Below are 8059 nucleotides of genomic sequence, written 5' to 3'. Positions count from 1 at the left end.
GACATCGGGTCAGCAAAGGGGAAACAACAGAACAGACCAAAGCTGAACAACCCCCGAGCCTGAAGATGCAGCAGCCTGCGGCAGGTGTACACAGAGAGCAGGGGTTACTTCGGGGAAAGCTGGGAGAACCCAGCCGCTCTTGGCTTGGAGGCCACAGAGCAGAATCCGTGCAGGAGCAGAGAGCACTCGGGTGGCCTTTTCCCCAGGATCAGACCTGGGCACCACAACAGATGGATCACCTTCATCGTGGGGACAGTGATCCAGAAAATGCCCTGCCTGCCAGAAGCAGAGTGTGGCATGCAGAGGAAAATTTGGGGGAGGGTTGGGTTGCCTTCGTGCCACCAGGTGATGGCTGGGGAGCAGCAGGTAGCACAGCAAGGAGTAAAGAACACATGTTGACAGTTTTGTTAAGTAACAAAATGGAAAAAAAACCCCAACTATTAACAAAACCCTCTCTGCCAGCTACAGGTAATAAGGAAAGTAGGAAATGGTTAGTGGATAAACACAGCAGTACCCTTACATTGATTTGGTCCACTTAAACATAGTATTTATTATAATAAAGTTGTTATGAGCATTTTTTTTCGATCCAGACGGGTTCATTATGTACTGAGTGCTTTACATCATGTTTTGAACTAACCCATTGATAAATTAGTGCTAAATTTTATTTGTAAAAGGCATCTTTGGCAAGGATTCAACATTGACTCACAGCAACAATTGCTCATAGTGCTGACTTACATTGTTCAATATTTGGAGCTGTTTGGTGCTCCCAGCATCCCACCCTGCGGGTGACACGGGATTGCAAGTTTTATCTCACACAGAGATAAGGGGCTGCATTTACACAACAGCCTCTAATATCAGGAGCTCAAGCTGAGACAAGATGGTCCTGAGTTTATGGAAATGGCAGTGTTTACATCCAGATCCAAACATCTCACACCCAACATGCAAACTGGGAGACAGCCCCCCAGGGTCTTCCCTGCCTAAAGCTGTAAGGCAAATGCTAAACTCTTCCAATAAAGTTCATCCTGTATCACATGTAGCCTTTGAGCAAGGAGATGACCAGAACAGGGCAGAAATCCCCTTGTGTCCCTCTCAATCCACCAGACCATCCTGCTGCCTAGCCTGTCCTTTTTTTAGGTAGCTTAGCTCACTCTCCCTCAGGGACAGCCCTGTGTGACAAACACTGTGTTACCTCCTCTCCTTCAGCCCAGTGGTCCACTGGGCAGCTCTTGTCACAGAGGAGAACCCCAAATCCAGGATACAGCTGAGGAAAAGTGAATACAAAGACTTAACATCTGATAAAACCAGAGAAAGCTTGACACTAAAATCTTCAGTTTAAAGGCAGGAGTTAAAGAAAGTTAGGGTTTGTTGTTTCCATTTATGTCTAATGTGACTCTGGCCCCCCATCCCCAGTCAGTCAGTCTGCAGGACTGGTGTCAGTAGAGTAAAGGATCCTGTTCTAATATTTAGGTCATTTGTGACAGATACCAAGAGAAACAGGCACAAGGCTCTTGATGTTCACCAGGGCTCCTGACAGAACTAGTCTATTGATTTTCTCAGAGGCAAACAAATGGAAAGGCAGCATCACATCATTGCCAAGCCAGCAATGCAGCATCAGGCAGCAGTGACAGAGTGACTCTGCCCTTTCTTGCATCAGGTCAACTGCTCAGTCAGCCTGGGTCTTCTCCAGAGCACAACTGATTTCCTGTTTCAAGTGGGGAGAAGTATTGATCAAATTTGTGAGACTGACATAGGAGTGTAGGTGTCGGGGTGTGCCCTGTCCACAGCTGGGGCCAGCCTGGCTGTTCTCCAACAGGAAACCTCACCTGGCAGCCACTGCCCTCCCTGCAGGGTCTGCACCTCATGCCCAGCACAGCCTGAACTGCAGCACCCTGTGCAGCACGAACCAGCCCCCAGAAGGACACCCAGAGCAAGAACTGCTTCTGGGGAGGGCACAGAACCTGCAGGAGATATTAATGTTCATGTGTTCTTTAAAATTATTTTTTTATTTTATACAGGGGAATATGCACAAGTGCCTCAAACAGTCTTTGAGTTTGCAGTATTTGTGAACATAGCTGGAATACTACTTCTGCTGTACCATAAAAAAACTGCAGGACTGACAAGGAAGGCAAGTGATTCTCAGCATAACAAGGAACCCAAAACAAGTAAAGAAAAATGACAAAACAATTATAAAATGGGTCAACATTAAGGGTGTGAACCATTAAATGTCTTTTCTTATTCAACGTTTCAAGATTGGGTCTCAGTCACAGCCACGGCGTTCTGTGGTGTCTCTGGATTTCAATTACATCCCTGGATAAATGGCTTTGCAAGCATTAACCAAAATCACCCGAGTTATCACAGGCCGAGTTTCAGACTAAAGGATTTCTCAGTAAGATATCTCTAGCTACAGGCCCTTCAGTCAGAGGCTCAGAGGATAAACACTGACAATGAACTCAACATTTCTAACACAGCTTAAAATCGTGTCTCTGGCCCTGCAGTGGAGAAGTGACATGCGGCTTACTGAACATCTCGCTCATATCTGCTATCTTTTCTATTTTTAAGCAAGCAGGTTTCTATTTAAAACTGCCACCTTACCGACTTCCTTAAAGCCATCTGCTGGTTTATTAGTCCCTCACAACAAAGTTTCAATCTCTGAATGTAATTAAGTGGAATCCCAGGGACAATTTAGTTGACTGACCTTTCATTAGGAATAGCAGCATGATAGCACTTCTGAAGTAATGAAGAAGTGGGACCTTTATGAACCTGTATTAAAGTGTCCTCTACCTTGCCACTTCTCACTTTTCAAAAAAGCACTTATGTAAAAAAACCCCAAACAAACCAATATTAAAGAGAGAGCACAAGGTAACTGCTTTAATATATTCTGATCCAACCAAAATCTGTTTGTCAGGTGTTGAGCTGCATCTCTTTCGAGGTCTGCCTGGTGTCCTTAAATCCTTAAAGAGTCCTTAAATCCTTCTGCTTTTCCACTGCAGTTCCAATAAGGGCTTTCACTAGAGAGTGTGCCTAAAAACGAGCAGAACTCTGTAACATGCTGAAAATACACTTTTATTTTTCCTTCTTATGCTTCATCAACTAAACGAAGAGACAGGTTGGGCTAAAAAAAAAGAGAAACTGTTAAAAAATCCTAATTACTCTCCAAGGAACAGAGCACAAACACAGAGGATGTACTCATGATTTTTGCTATTTCTCACACAATCTACTTCTAATTACCACACATAATTGCATGAGGTAAAGCAATTACCTGTAGCTAAAGGTAGAGAACCAATCCAGTGGTTTCCATGGAAAGTTACAGATTTCATCTGCAGCTGAACTGAGCTGAATTTCTTGTCATTCCTGGGTACCTGCCACACCAGCCGGGGCAATGTGTCAATCCCTGGTACAGCTATCAGAAACCGCATCCTTTGTTTCTTCTTTTCTTTTCTTAAAAAAACTAAACAAACCCTGATGGTTCAGCAGCAGCAGCAGGAAGCCTTGGGCTACCTACGAGGGTAGATGGAAAACTATTACCATTATGTACTTTAAAAATTACAAGAGAGTAATTTTCTCCTAATAGTAGAAATTATCCTGGATTAGTCTCCCTCCTGGAAACCAGCAAGCTCCAGATATCTTGGTTTTCTCTCTTTTACAAACTCTGGTATATAAAAGGCCAACACTTGGTATCTGTCAGTGAGTAGCTGGAAAAAAGTATTCATATTTCAAAAGGTGTGCACAGACCAGATGCACAATGGCTTTGACCTGAACAATGTTCAGTTAACCACTGGTGGCAGGACTGCTGAAAGCCAGAGCCAGGGGCCTGTTAACATTTGGTTGCCTGTCGTGGCACCAAAACCCCTTCACACAATGTGCCAAAAAGTAGGGAGGGATGGTGAGAACAGGAAGGGAAAACGTGGCTCAGAGACAGCAGCCAAAATACCCAAGCTGGATTTCTGTGTCATGGGATAAGCAGGGAGCATACCCAAGACAGCAAAATTACCAGGACTGTTGTATAATTTATACTTTTTATGATTTAGAGGGAGACTTTCCATAGAAGTATCCACAGTTTACCTGGAAACTTGTTTGGGGTTCAACTAATCAAAATACTGCAACTTCATATAATTTCTGGAACCAGCAGGGAGGGCATGCGAGTTGGTGGGGAAGCACTAGTGAAAAGAACAGGCTACAAGCCTAAAAGCCAAGAAAGCCCAGGAAGTGGGAAGGGCCCTATTTACTACCTTTACATATAAATGCAAGTGTTAAAACACAGCTGAGGCACAAGGGGAGAAAGGGAATGTTGGGGAGATGCTGGTTTAGGATAAAAGGCTGGGACTAGATTTAAGTAGTTGCTGGAGAAAGTGGGTGTGAGGTCTCAGCCCCACGGAATTCAGCTGCATTCGAGAGCCCCAGCGAGGGACAGAGCCCCAGGTCGAAGAGAAGATGGAACCTGAGCTCTCCCTGCCCCTTTCCCTTCAGTCACCTCATTTCTAGTTCTGTACTCAAGAACTAGAAATGGGTTTTTGCTGTACCTGCACCAACCTAGAAACACACTGCTTGTCTGATGTTGAGAGAGCCAAAGGATGTGGAAAACCACAGACTGAACTAAAGCCCCCATCCTGCCTGCCAGGGGCCTGCAGACCAGAAGTGTGGGAGGGGATGTGGGGAGGCTGGCTTGTGTTCCCCTTACCATAAGGGCTATTATCTCAAAGTCATTAGGCCTGGCAAAACCCATCTTCTGGCAGGTGCAGGCAAGTGTTCCCTCACCATGAGCTCTGCCAGAGCAGTCTGAACCACCAGAATCATGGTGGGAGGCTGTAAAGTGCAGAGGCAGCACAGTATCAGCCTCAGATGTGGGGAGTGAAGCACCACTGGCTCCAGTTTCTGTGCTGTCGGGTGCTCAGCCCCAAGAAAACTGCCTGCAATTACAGTCCTGAGCACAATGCATGTTTTAGTCAGCTGCAGAAAAGCCAGGGAGTTTGAGGAGGTATTAGCTTACACCAGCAGCCCCCAGTTTTCACCAGCTCATGCCCATCCATCATGCATGGGAGCAAAGGCCCCACCTTTTCCTTATTTCTCAGTGTACCTCTCCTTCAATAGGGACTATCTACAAGTGTATGGAGTAACAGGACATGGGAGAACGGCTTCAAATGCACAGAGGACAGGTTTACACGAGGTATTAGAAGAAATTCTTTACTGTGAGGATGGCAAGGGTTTGGAACAGATTGCTCAGAAGAACTCTGGATGACCCATCCCTGGCAGTGTTTAAGGCCAGGTTGGATGATGCTGTGGTCCAGTGGAAGGTGTCCTTGGCATGGCAAGGGGGTTGGAATGAGATGATGTTTAAGGTCTCTTCCAACCCCCACCACCCTATGATTCAGGATTTGTTAAGAGTGAGTGACCACATTCAGCCTGAATAAAATGCTTTCTGGCAAGGACAGAACACGCTGAAGGGAAAGGAACATGACACTGAAAACCAGCACCAGTTCTCCAGCAGCGTTTGGGCTGGGAAAGAGGAAAGAAAGTGTCATCTCTTGCCAGCAGTTTGACTGTTGAAGAACTGCTTTGAAAGCTCAGCTATAATAACTGTGGTGTGCCATGACAGCCACATCCTCCTGAGTGAGTCTGCTGTCTCTTTTAATTAGGACGTCTCCATGAATATCTCAGGATTTTGTACTCCTAGAGAACTATCATTACCTTGAACTCAGGAGGGATGAAGTATCACAGGACAGTGTAACAATACTAATAATCCTTAGGAGATAGAGACTTTCATGTTAACCAGGTGCAGGATTGTGAAAGGAAGAGCCTGAATTTCCTCTGCCCTCTTTCATTTCTTCCATCTCTGTTGAAATTTCTGTGTGATGCCGCACCATTGACCAATATTTGCACAGCAGGCACTCTCCTGCTTGCTCTGGTTCCTTAGATTTGGTAATTCAGTGCCTTGCCTGAATGCAGTCCTGAAAATACACACCAAGGAGATGAGAGAAAACAAGAACCACACACCCACAGCCGTCATGTTAAACAGAGGTGCAGACTGAAGTGTGCGAGGCAAACACCTGCTTAGACTCCTCAGTTTTTGACTTCTTCGGGAGGCTGACTCAGTGAACAATTCCTTTGTTCAGACACCTGGTTTGTCACACCCAAACCTGCTGCAGATCAGGTCACATGGAAGGAACCTGCCAACCCCCCAGCAACATGTGACATCCTATCAGACCCATAACTCCGTTAATACCGAACAAAATCTCAGTATTGCACAGCTGATGAAGAGCTTGCAGCAAGAGACAGAACCACTCCTGTTTACAGCATCAGCACGTTACACAAATTCAAGCAAGCTTGAAGTCAGCAACTGGCAGTATTGATCTAACCTTGCTACGTAAGAATCCTCTGCTCCGCAGCCCAAATGAAATAAAAGCCAAAGCAAGCAACTTAAACTACATCCAGTAATTGCCATGCTCCTGTTGAGAAGGTCCCAGGGACAAGGGAATGGAGATGACATCTATGATGATGTTCAGTGATGTTGTTTCCCTGAAAACTGGCCTGGAGGAGAGCTGCCCATTGACTCGCAGAGGCTCGTGGGGTCAACTGGACTCCAGCACGTTTATAAGTCAATAGTACCAATGGACAAGCAATGAAAAAATATACTTGGATTAGTTCTAATGCAGCTGATTACATGGGCCCAATATTCACACAGCTGAAACAATCTCCCTACACTCTCTACACTGCTTGACACCTTTCTGCCCAGGAATGAGAGCAACCCAAATAAGAAGTAGATGCCCCAGTTCACCAGTAAATGCCCAAACGACACCACAATCTTCCTCTAGCCACCCTCTCTTTGGAGTTTAGGCATAGCAAATCGAGCTGACTTCATGCACAGAGCATCCTTTAATGGCAGCTTCCATCCCCCTGTGTTTTTATCTTCAAGGCCTACCAAACTGTATCCCTGCCCACCAACCACCCCTGTTCCTGGGAATGTGTATTCTATTTCCATCCCACACATGAGAAACCATCAGCTGGCAGATCACATGGACATAGCCTGTGCCTGTTCTGCCAGCAAAGATGCTGGTCTGTAGAGCAGTTGAAGTCTTGTCATTGCCCAGGGACAATATTTTCAGGTTGATATTACAGCTGGAGTGCCGTGAACATCTGTTCCTCTCATGCTTTTTCAAAACACCCAACACAGCTGCATCAACAGCCGCACAGTTGGTTGTGCCAGGAGCAGGCAAAGCAGTTTCTGTACTGTAGGGTGGGACACCAGAACACTCTCCTGAATGTTTCAAGTGTGACTGGGGTTACTCTCTGGGGTATTGCCACAAATTTGCTTCTAAGAAATGGGTTCCTGTACGTTGTGGTTCCCCATTTATATTGAGATTTGTCTTGGTGTAGCCCTGGGGTGCACATGTTAACCCTGCTCTGCCTTTGTGGCAAACCTGCAGTGCCCTGTGTGAGACAGAAAGTTGGCAGTCTCATTTTTAATCACTTGTGGGTTTGATTTCATCAGTGTTTTTCCAGATTTTTATTTATGCCTTGTAAAATTTTCCAGAAAGCAGAAAATCTGTTCAGTCAGGTCACATTGTGAAAGATATGCCAGCTTGTCCCTCCACAAGTCATCATGACACACTCCCCCTTGTCCCATCCTGCTCTGCCAAGACGAACTTAAAAATCTCTTGATTTAAGGAATTAAAAATATATAGGAATTAAATATATATAATAAATATATTTTCTATTTCTATATATAAAAATACACAGGAATTAAAAAATCTCCTACTACCAATACTGCCCAAGTGGAAAAGGTAACACGCTGTGGGACTCCTGAAAACACACAGCCAACTCTTCTGTAGTGATCAAAAAGAAAAATCCATTTTCTTATGAGCTGCTCTCCCACTCTGTGCCCTCATGACTGCTGACCCATCTTTCACAGATCTCAGTGACACACCCCATAACGTGCTGCTGAATGAAGCCACCAAAATCCAGCGGCGTGTCAGGTGGATCCCTGGATGAAAATAACGTACTACACTATTCATGAGCTGAAAGCACTGTATGGATTAAAATTCCTTCTTTTCTGGGTCAAGAG

Source organism: Chamaea fasciata, unplaced genomic scaffold (genome assembly GCF_029207755.1).
Source record: "Chamaea fasciata isolate MVZ Bird 193981 ecotype frontalis unplaced genomic scaffold, bChaFas1.0.hap1 SCAF_11, whole genome shotgun sequence".
In the NCBI taxonomy this organism is placed as follows: Eukaryota; Metazoa; Chordata; class Aves; order Passeriformes; family Sylviidae; genus Chamaea; species Chamaea fasciata.
Note: the sequence above shows the minus strand (reverse complement) of the source record.